This window comes from Accipiter gentilis, chromosome 24, assembly GCF_929443795.1.
Source record: "Accipiter gentilis chromosome 24, bAccGen1.1, whole genome shotgun sequence".
NCBI classification, from domain to species: domain Eukaryota; kingdom Metazoa; phylum Chordata; class Aves; order Accipitriformes; family Accipitridae; genus Astur; species Astur gentilis.
The window spans coordinates 19,863,938-19,876,170 of record NC_064903.1 but is presented as its reverse complement, the minus strand read 5'-3'; the positions used below and the strand labels follow the sequence as shown (position 1 = coordinate 19,876,170).

General features: G+C 35.0%; 1 protein-coding gene across 1 annotated transcript in view; it reads left to right on the top strand.

Moving 5' to 3' along the window:
• PCDH11X (protocadherin 11 X-linked) overlaps positions 1-12,233 on the top strand; it is a 511,855-nt gene that overhangs the window by 124,070 nt on the left and 375,552 nt on the right. The window lies entirely within an intron of this gene.

Sequence of the window (12,233 nt, the reverse complement as noted above, 5' to 3'; positions counted from 1 at the left end):
AGAAGCAGCAGGCAGATTAGATGGTGCAGCTGCAGGCAGAACAAGAAGAATTAGTTACAGGGAATTATGTGAGCGCTCCTCATTGTGAATTAATTTAAGCAAATGAGCATTTCACTTCATGCAAGGAGTTGGTGCCAATTTGAAAAACAATGAGAAGAGAAATAGTTAAAATCTAAGAAGCTGCCAGAAACTTCATCAGAGATAATCTCCATGGAACCAAAGACTTGTGTGTTATACTCTGTAAAAGAAATCAGACTCTGTATCTTGCTTTGCAAAAGTCCTCTCCTAGTGGTGGGAATCTGGTCAGTTTGGCACTCTGAAAAATATCCAGGTGACAAGAGATCCAAAGCAGGCGTTCTTCTCTGATTTTTGTCATGCACAGTTAGAAGGTTCTGGGAATGCAGGAAAGGAGAAAGAGCCAACATGCTGTATTTGTGATCTTGTGCTAGTATTCAACACTTGTGTTCCTAAGAAGAGTTATAGAATGAGGAATAGCACAGTATCTTTCAGTAGTATAGCTATGAATTATGCTGATATAGTCATGAGTTTATGAATGTTAACTAGTAACTAAATTTCAACAAATTAATTGGTGGGGAAATGGAGAGCCTCTTTTGGTAAAATTGAGGCATTTTCTAAGGCTGCAGTTGGAAACAACACTTGAGATGATCAGAGCAGTTCCGAGGTATTTTAGCTGTTCTCTTAATAAGAAGTTGGTCATTCTTTGTGGCTTTAATATGAGGGGGCCATTGTTTTTCATTAAGTGGTCCATCCATCTGCAGGCTAAGAGATAAGAGGATCACAGAAATAACTCTAATAACTATCAAACTCTACAGGGTTTACTTTTTTTTTCTTTCTTTGAATGGGGAGAGGTATATTTCTGTTTTAGAATCTCTCTCATTAGTATGAGAGGATTTTCTCATTGTTAACAAGTAAATTAAATAAATAATTGGCAGGACTTGATCACTTGCAGCCTAATTTTTCTGTGCAATTTAGAACATGAATGTGTCCAGGGTAAAGCATAATTTGTCCACTGGATCAATGCATAAGTACTAATGCTAATATGGTCATGGAGGGATTTGTCAAATGTGCAAACTGAATATGTTATAAGCCAGATGTGAAATCATTTACTTTTGATTAATGTAGTTCAGTTTGAGATGTTGGCAAACAGGCTGCTTATGGAATTTGTACTCATTTTGTTTTGCATCTGTATTCCAAGGACTTCTAAAAGGAAAATGGAAAAATAAACCTTGTTTAGAAACTATAATGATGTGTGTAGTAAAATATAATCTTGTTTCTAATGTGAACTTTGACAGACAACATTTGACAGAGTTACTCTGTAAGAGTACACTTTTTAAAAGTAATTGTATTTGAAGTTTCTTTAGCTGCTGCTTGTGGTAATTTTTTGAAACGAGAAAACTATTTACTGTCCTACTTGTAGGTTTTGGGTGCAAATGTAGTAGTTTATTTCTTCTGACGGCTCACGTCACCTAACTGTTTTCTCATGCAAATATGACCTTTCTCTCATTTTATTGAATTAAATTAAATTATGGTCTTGTCTGGCTTTGCAAATACTTCAGGAAAGGCAAAAAGGTTATCTGGGGAGAAGTGGACTTGCGGACTCTTCCACTGCTTATTGCTTGACTTTTTGAAGAAAACAAAAAATATTTTTTACTTATTAATTTCTCATCTCTTGATTTTGAGGACAGTACACCTCTAAGGTCTAAAAGTCGATTGTAAAGGTACCTTTGGCCATTCCAGGGCTTGCAGTTAATTTGTGGTGTCTTGTGTTTCTTAATAAACTTGAAGACTAACCTTGCTTCCTAGATATTTTTTTGTTATAATTCAATAAATTTTCAAGAAAGGCTAATAGACACTGTGGGAGTAATGTACTGCAGACTACTAATAAAAGAATGACAACTATGTCTCTTTCCCCCCTTCAACAGTCTCTCACTTTTTCCTCATTTCATGCAGTCCACTTCCTTATCAAAAAAGACCAAATTTAACGTCCTGGCAACATGTTTTGTCATGTGGCATGACCACTGTTGCTAGTATACTAAATAAATTAAAATAAAGATGAAAATAAAGACCAAGCATGCAATTGAAGCAGATGGGATCAGAAATAAAAAAAAGAAGCAAGCAGAAGTTTACTATGTTTTACATAGTAAATGATATTTTACATGATACTTTATTCTTCAGTTACCATAGAAGATAAAGAGGAAACATCATTAGTAATAACATTTATGCTAGTGAGTGCTATTATTAAAGGAAGGGCTATTGAATAAGTCTTTGTAGTTGCAGTGCCCATAGGGGTTTTTTTCTTTTCCTTTTTTTGATGCAAAGTTATAGTTTTATCTATGTGATGGTGCCTGACATGAAGCAGTAGACTAGATATGATTTCTGTTTTATTTGGTGCCATCATTTTGGATTATATTATTATGGTTTTTTTTTTAAGCTCCTTACTTGTAAAATAAAGATCAAAGCTGTTGGCTTTATCCATCACTTTTTTTTTTTTTTTTCCCCCAAAGCCAGATAAATCACAGAAGTTCAAGTCACTCAGAACAACTTAATACAAGTCTATTCATGGCTGGATTGAAAACTAAGAATAGACTTTATAATTTTTAAAAAGTAAGAATTGCAAAGTTTAAAAATTGGATTCTTTAATAGATTGTAGAGGATTTGAAAGTAGAGGGGGGTTTATGGCGTATGTTCCTTGTTGATCCTAAATACGTATGATCTCCGAAACTCTGGTTTACAGTGAAACCATCTCATATTGTACACTCACAGACGTAGAGGAGGAGACAAATTTCTGCTTTTATCCTTGAAGTTCTTCTGTACCAGTATGGAGGTCTAAGTCACTGTTGTCCAATATTTATCATAGCTGAAATTCTTGACTATGTCATGCTTTACCAGATTGCTTATCAATTCTCCTAATGAGGTGCAGTGGACAGAAAGGGAGGTCTGTTTCTACTAGGCACTATTTTCCACGCTTGAATCACTTTAGTGAATAGCTGTTCATGTTGATACACACTTCAGAAAGATTTAAAAAGTACCTCTAATAATGTATTGCTGTTTCATCATTTATCTTAATTTAATATTGATGTTTTACTAATCTGATTTAATATGTGGGGGCAGAAAGCTTTGGCTGATGTTTTCTAGTGTGGATGTTTCTTTGGGTTTTTGTTTTCCTTATTTTAGAAGTAGACAGTTTAAATTAGTGTGTGCATAATTCACAAACTGATTGCTTGTGCATTTTGCCTGTGCAGTGTGGGATTTGGCACTGCTCCTTCTAGTGGGTCTTTATGCTTCTTGCAGTGGCTGTGATTGTCCAGTTCTGTATTACCTGTACAGCATGTGCTTAAAGCAGTTGTGCAATCCACTTTGCAGATTAAGAGGTAGTGATTTTTTTTTTTTTAATTGCAGGTGTAGTGTTCATTTGCTTTGTAAACCTGTCACTATCCTCTGTCTAGAAATAAGCCTAAAAAGGACATTAGTTTACATCTCTGTGGCTTTTCAATAGGAAGACATAAACAGGAGTATCTCTGTGGAAATACATTCAGAGCATATGTTTCTGAGATAACATGTTAAATGATGTGTGTGTGTGTGTGAGTGTTCAGAAGAGGTTAAACTTAATTACGTAAGGTATTTTGAAAATGTTAGTCATATTACTGACTAGTCTGTTTATTCACCTGAGCATAGTTAGACAGCTCTGTTCTCTGAAGACCGCAAGAGGTATTTTCCCGCTGTTGTTCAGAAAGTTGTGGCTCATACAGTAGTTCATCTTTATCACACAAGTAGTCCTCCATTTTTTGCATTGAGACCTTTTAAAATGGCTGCAGAAGAAAAAATGTAGCCTGCTAATTTGAGGATCATTATTTAGAAATGGTAAAAAATTCATTTAAGGAATTAGCGTAGCAACAGTGGTGAGCCTAAAATGTCAACATTTTAATGTACCAAAACCTACACCTGTCTTTTGCCAAGCTTTTGTACCACTCTTGCTATTAAAGCTATTGAAATGCTATTTGTTAGAGAAGTGGTTTTCACTTTCCATTCTTCACATTGCAAGTACACTATATATCACTGTTCTGACATAAGGCTGTAGTGTGCACGTTGTGTATTTCTACAGTGAGCTGCTCTGCTGTTGGAATAATCGTTTTCAAGTTACACTGCCCTGAAGAAAATTAATCTTTGGCAGGTTGGTTGAAGAAAAAAAAAACCTAGGTAGATGGTAAAGGAGAATATTATACGACGTTTTATTTTACAAATTGTGATTAATTTCAGTTTCATTTTATAATCCTTTAGGAGTAAAGCTTTTAAAGTCCCAAACCTGATTTGAATAAGTATGGTGACACTTAAAATTCTAAACTGAAGTATAGCATCAGCTGATTTACTCTGCCATGTACATGCATTTAGAATTAATTTGGAAGACTGTAATTAGCACAGAGGACGTAAAATAATATGAAAGAAGAGCTTTATTGTTTAGTGGAAATTAGGCTATTGTTTTCAAACTTTCAGTCTGGATTTAGATCTTGAGGATGCAGCTGAAAGCCAGCATTAGTTAATAGTTTTGAAAAACTAGTTCAATTTCCCCTGCAAATCATAATTCTAGCAAATGTTAGCTAGGTCCCAGGTTCTTTCTCCTGGTTCTTTGATCTTCCACAGCTACAAAAATTCATCACAGTGGGAGACTAGAGATACTGCAAAAACTAGAGATTAACCAGTTTGGAACCTCTTCCTAGACTGGGTCATTTGATTTTTCAATAGGTATACAAAATCTCTGTTATATACTTTTCTCTGGGGAGGGCAACTCTAACAAACTCATGCATCAAAAATTGCACTTGTATTTGTTCTGCAAACTGGGAAGTAACAAGGTTTTTATTTGTCCTTTAAAACTGAGGGATACTGTTATTATGGATTCCTAAATAGAACCATTACTAGTTAAGGCTTGACATCATTTTTACAACTTTTTCCCCTTATAAATAAGAAATAAAATACGGAAGATAGGATTGGGAGGGTATGATAATAAATAGAAGAAATTACATGTGAAATCTGCCATTTAGCCATACAACAGCATGTACATGATGAAAAAAACACATGCTAAAGTGTCTGCTAGAAAAAGAATCAAAAGAACTGAGCTCTAAGTTAAATGAATACATTTTTCTGTGAGACCCTCTGGCAGGAAGCCGCTTTACCATTTCTTTTAAGGCACTATTTTGTTAATGGATATTGGTGGCTGTGGTGAATGCTGGATTTTTATTTTTATTTTTTTTAAATAATTATTTGTAATTATTATAGTTTGCCTACTTCTCTTACAAATTGTCATGATAGCTATGCTTGCTTGTTCTTAGCCCTTCTTACTTAATTTTTTACCTTCCATGAAATTCTGACTACTTAGTCAAAATAAAATTAAATTTCCTTGGATCGCAAAACTCAAGAACTTTGATAAATCATTTCTTTCAGTGTGCTTTCCTGTAAGTGTTGTTTTTCCTTTTGTGTAGAACATTTATACCCCTTCCATAAATAGCTCACTTGGATTATTACTTGCTAAGAAGGCTTTTATTTTGACCTTGAAGATTTCATTTCATTTCTGAACTACTAGCAGATATCTCTGCTCATCTGGCATCCTTTTGGAATGAAACCTGAAAGCAAGCACACGTTTGCAGAGAAATCTTAGTTTTATAGAAAAAAAGGGTATGTTTGTATCAGCCACAATTAGGTTTAAACTAGAAAGTTTAACTAATTTGTGACCTTCATTTGGAAATCTTAAAAAAAAATACAGCTTTGTAAGGCTCCTTTGCTGTGATGATTTTTATTGTTTTAGCACTGGCATCTCCCATGGATTGCAGCTTGAGCTACCATGGAGTCCCAGGAGTGAACTTAATAAAGCAGTGACAGAGCAGTAAGAAAACACAAGTTATTCCTTTTGAAGACGTGCGTTCATAAACTTACAGTAGGCAAACAGATACTTAATACTTGAAACTTTAGAATATATGGAAGTTTTAGGTAGTATACAAAATCTTAAGATGTACCTTTCCACTGTTGCGTATCCTCTTGTTTCAGATATACCTAATAAAGTACATAATCTATCAGCTATCTTTTTTTTATAATAATACCATATCTGTAGTCTTTTATTTTCAGTTAGGATAAAAATACTGGTGCTCTTTCAGTGTTTAGTCATCTACCGCTATGTCTACTGTATTTTTTCTTAATTGTGTTACATGGAAACAGAGGAAATGGTAGTAAAGGATGTCAGGATTAGAGAGAGAGAATGAATGAATGAATGAATGGCTGTTATGTTGAATACTGTATAGTGATCCAAGAGGCCAATCTTGGGGAAAAAGTCAAACCCCAGAGAAACTGTAATTACATTAGATCAGCGTCTTTCAACTTTTTAGCCTATGCCTCCCCTGAATCACTTAAAGGAACTTTGGCACCCTGTGATAGTTCGTGGAGTGTGAGTGCTGTTCATTCCCAGTGAAGGGCACCACACACTGACACCCTTAGTAACATGTTGACCAAATGCAATTTACAATTTATCACAGACAAAGGAGTAGTTTCTTTGCAAGAGTTATATCAGTGTATTATTCTGAGGTAGTCGGTGTTAGCGTAGATAATTTCTGGGAGTGAGAAGCCAGTAATTCTTTCCCTGGCCACAGCCATCACCTATATCCAGGAGGGTTGACTTCTTGATGTGGTTCAAATGAAGGGCTTGAGCATACTGGGCTAACTAGTCTTTTGAATTTAGTGTAAGCCCGTAAGGACCCATGTTATTTAACTGAGGTTTGTTTGGGCTTTGTTGTTGTTGTTGTGGGTTTTTTTTTTTCTTTTTCTGACTGAGAATCAGGTTTGGAGCAAAGCCTGTTGTACTCCAACCTATCACATAAAACAGAGACCTAAGCCTGAAGACAATTATATTTAAAAAAACAAAACACACAAATAAATCAAAACCAACCAACCAAATACCACCCCCTCCCCAATCCACAACGATATCAAGTGATGGTAAAACTTAAAATGTTTAAATATTACTATATATTTGGCACTATATTCAGTTATGTAGATTAGCTAATGATTGCTGAAGGCTTTTTAAAAGCAAATATCTCATTTGCCTACACCTGTGTTGCAACACTGTAGGAAAAAAAAATAATCTTAACCTCCATAATGAAGAAAGGTTTAACAACGAATGTACATCAGCTGTCATATCTGCCACATGACTATAGGAAATTAAACTTTTTTTTCAAGCACAGAATTTCTCCTCTAGTATTCAAATGTGTTTCCTTGCTGAGAGTATGTAGCTTGCATTTTTTTTCTGCTGAAGTAGTAACGGGACTATTGGAGATTGTTTTATAATTATGCAATACGCCTACTACAACACTAGATGAGAATCATATGACTTCTCAAAAAAACCCCAAAGCATTCATGCATCAAACAATAACTTACTAGTGTTTATGGGTGTTAAGTAAATGTCAGTACAGAATTGTCAATTACAAAATAATTTTAAATACTTTCATATTTATTTTGTATATCAATACCTGCTGGGTCTCTGTAAAGTTAGAAATTCTGCATCTTTCTTAAGTGACATTTTGTGTAGAATCCTGGTAAAGTATATTAAACAGAAGACATTTAAATGAAATGGGCAATGCTGAAAAACTGTCCTGAGGGTGCTTGTTTTATTAGGAAATGTCTTCAAAGTTAACTTTACCATGTTAATCACATAAATCTCTTAAATAATTATCAGTCTTATTCACTGGGGCTAAGCATTTAGCAGGCTTTAACAGCACATAAGTACTTTGCAAAGTTAGCAGAGTTTTTAAATAATATTTATTAAGGGAATCTCATAGAATATTCATATCATCTGAAAACAGTTTTTAAAGTATCTTTGAAAGAATAGCATGCTTGTACACATCTAGCTCATCTATCTGAATTGCAGTGATGCAGTGTGGGTTACTCTCAACACTTGCTGTTTTGACAAGCTGAACTGCAAAATTTGAGCAGCGTGTTATTTGCTAGCATTTGTGCTATGTAAAAGCTTACATATATGCAAATGTTCATCTTTATTAGTATTATTAAGTGAAAGTTAATGCCAGTATGTGCAGTAATCAAGATATAAACATAGAAGCCTGATTGTAAAACCTGTTTCTCATATTGAAAATGCATAAAGAGAGCTAATGTGATATGTGCATTGGCATATTGTGGTTAAATGTCTGGATTAATAGATTTACTGATAGTAATATAGTAATTGTAATTTACCCCTGAGAATGCAGGATGAGGACTGTCACTCAAGGAAACGAAACTTTTTTTAAGAGTGTTGGGAGTTTTCAGTTTCCCTAAACCATTTCTGCCAATTACAATGTAACCTGAATTATGAATGCATGTGACCATACAGCTGTGAGATTTGCCTTTCCTAACAGTACTTCTCTAGAACAGACTTATTTCAATGTCTAGGGCTGGGTTACTGGTGTTAAAAATGATCAACCATAAATTTAATTTATAATTTTGTTTAGATATTATCCATTTTGAATCAAGTAGGCACAATTAAGGGAGCAGGTAATAGTCAAGAAGTATTGTGAAAGCACTCACAAGATTTAATAGCATTAGGATCTCATGGTGTACCTTTGTGCAGGGATGGCTTTCTGTGCCTTTCTTTTGTCAGTACGCATGCGCATATGTTCCTGTGTGTGAATAATTCTGAGATGTGACTTGTTTTGAATTTTGAGGAAGGTGAAAAAGAGTAAATGGCCGATGAATTTATGCTTTGAGTTGCTTCTGCTAAATCAAACCCATTCTGCTGCTTCCGTCTTAAGATCTAAAGTTAAATTCATTATACAAATGGTCTTTTTTTTTTTTTTTTTTTTTTTTTAATATATCAGGTTTTGAGTTATTTTATGTAGGAAATATTCAAGCCTCAAACCCAAATTTTTTTGTAAATGGGTAAGTGCTGATCAGTGCAATCATCTATTGTACAGAGGTTAACTATGTTCCTGAAAGTATAATATCAATATGTTAGAGGGTTTTTTGACTCATCAGAAAATCGGAATGAAAACAAAGATGCTTCAATTTGAAGATGCCGTCCTCTACTCTGATTCATTTTATTCTTCCCTTGAGATAGATAAGTTGCGAGAAAGCTAAATGCCAAATGTCTTGCGCTACAGTCCTGTATATCTGATGCCTCTCCCACTCTATGATACACAGCACTTAATTGCTTACTTAGTCTCAGTGTATATTGGTCCATTTTATCACCTAATTAGATTGTGTTTGAAACACCATTTGGTAGTAACAATCCAATCTGCTTTGCCATTTGGTTCTTCATTAATTTACTTCCAAGGGTTCGTTTTTACTGGGGGAGAAAAAAGAAAAAGAAAAAAAAAAAAGTAAGTTTTTTTGCCACAAGGTATCCAACACATTAGCAATCTAGTATAAAAAAACCACACTGAAGAAAGCACACAAGTTGTTACTAGATCAGCTCTAAACTCCACTTGGATTTCAACTTTACTGCATTTTTAGCTTGAGAGGACTGACACATACATATTAAAAGCTGCGGGGGAAGATTGGCAGGTAGTGAAGACAAACCCCAAATGCATTTTCAATGTATGTTATAATTCAGGACTATTATATGCTTTTACCCATCCAAACCTCCTTGTCCATTTGAGCTCTGTGTGCGAGTGTGCTGCTGGTCTTGCAAGGAATCGCTTTGTTCTTTTAGCTGTGTGCAAAGACACGTCATTCCAAGCTTTCAGAACAGTAGATATTTTCAATATGTATTCGTCCCTGAAATAATGTTTGATAACTGAAGATGCTCTTTGATGAAAGGAACTGCCTCCTTCAACCATTTGTTTTCCAAAGCTGATTGCCTGTGGCATGATTGTTTTACTTGTGTCTGAACAAGAGAATATACAATTTACTCAGTGCTTTAAATCAGGGAAACATCCCGGAATGAAGAATAAAAGGTTGTCTTCCCTCACAAAGCAACATTTTGGACTATACGATAATGTAAGTTTAGCACCTATAAACTTATTTTCTTGTAGCTAAAAAGTATGTAATGAGACTTCATTTTGTCTAGAACGTAGCTAGATGAGGAATTGCTGTAGGCAGAGGACAAAGAACCTCCAACATCCTTGTAGAGCAGCAGGCAGTAGATAGGGGGAAAGGAATTTGTAGAATTCTTTTATGGTACAATAATAATTTTTTATAATTGTATGATATCATGATACACAATCAGGCCAGAAAAACAGAACCTTGGTGATGAACTTTCTATTAATTGAAGTGATTTTGTTAGCCACTATTAGTTATGCTGTGTAAGAAGTTATGGTTCTCTGAATAACTGTATTTCCCATCCCACCCATCCCCAACACACATTTGTCACCGACCTTTTGGGTCTGAAAACTAGACTGATGAGTAGTAGTAAAAGGAAAATGTAAAAGAAGGCTATAGCTGGCGCATTTTAGGTTTTGCAAACTTGAAGTTAAGAAGTTTTACTCTGAACTGGTATGGCTTTTCTCATGTTTACCTAGACCAGCATCTTCCTTCTAGAGAAGACAAAAAAGCAGGAAAGGCAGGAGTAATTCTTCTCAGCCTAAAATAGCATGTGTCTTAGTTATGCTTTTGATTCTTACAGCATTTAATATATTTTACTTTCACAAATTAGTCCAGCTTTTTTGAACCCACAACATGCATAACATTCTGCATCAATGAAATCCCCAGTTTAACTGCAGAGTGTCTGAACAAACAACTTGTTTTGGTTTTTTACTCATTACTTGGTAATTTCCCTTGACACCCCCCATAAGCTCTTCTACTCTTATTTGCACACAAAGAAAACATAGTAAACAGGCAATCTTTGCTTTCTCTGTGTCACTCAGTTTAAAGGATTTATGTCACACACCCCAAAGTCAACTCTTCTGACAGAAGAAGAGGTGTTTGTTAGCTGTCCCTGGTGCAGAAAGTGTCCCATATCTTTGATTATGCTGCCTCTGGGTTTTTTGGAGTACCTTCCGTATTTTTTAATGAGTGGAACCAAGCTTACACACAGTATTGAAATATCTGTTAGTGCTTTAGATGGTGTTTCATGCTTAACTGCCAGAAATTATAGCTACTGTCTGTGGTCGAGGAGTAGAGGTATCTTTAATGTTTAGATTGATATTACCTGACAACTAGATGAATCTGAGGTGAATGTTCGGTTGTCATTTGACATGTTTTTCAAATATCTGACTTGAAGTGAGAAATAGCTGAATTTGTTCTTGCTCTAAAGTATTTACATTTCAGATTTGAAATCAGAATGTCGATTGGACAATTAAGGATCATAATATCTCTTGCATATACTAAATCAATGTCTTTAGTGTGACATATGCTAGTGAGTATTATAAAGGGCTCCATGATAGAAGAAGAGGACTTAATGTCGACTTAAGAGGATTTAATGAGAGAGTGAATTACCTATGTGCTGCTTTTATACAGTCATAGAATGACTTGTGTAGGCATAACAGCAGATAAATGATGACACTCTTTACTAGAGTTTCTGTAGCTTTTGGAGATGTTTGTTTCAGTGTAGCCTATTTCTGTAGTCAGAATGCATCTCACTCACTGTCCGGGCAGGAATAGGGACTAGTCACCTATGGTCTATGTTCTCTCTATGTGTCTGCTGAATTTGCTGTAACTGACCCTCCAGCTTTAAAACAGAGGAACAGAAAACTAACAGCACAAACACCTAGAACAAAAAGCATTTGAAAGTCAGCAAACTGCAGCAGCTATTTTCCATGGACTACTGTGCAACAATCCTGTTGCAAACAGATTAAAACAGCAGGGCAGCAATTGTACTGATGGTACCAATATATGTCGGTATTATTTTTCCGCAGGCACGGAGAGGAAGTCTTTGTGCAGTTTTATCTTTACTATATACCCATCTCCAAGATGAAAACATTTTTGATATCTTAGACAAGGTGAATATCAAGAAAATAAAAAAATCCAAATACCTGATTGCCAATACTCTTATTTTTCTTAATATATTTATAAGGTTTCTATTGATATTGTGGCTCCTAATCTGAATTTTTCCTGTGTAGAATTGACACATCTCAAACTTTGCAAGGTTTAGAGATAGTGGTCCTAGTTTCACCACTAACTGTAGTTGAAGTTAATCAATGGAGGATAATGAAAAACAGCAATTGTTCCAAGGGAATGACCTCAAATTTATTAAGACTTTTTTTTTAATCCGTGGTTAGATATCCATAACTTATTTACCTTGAACAGAC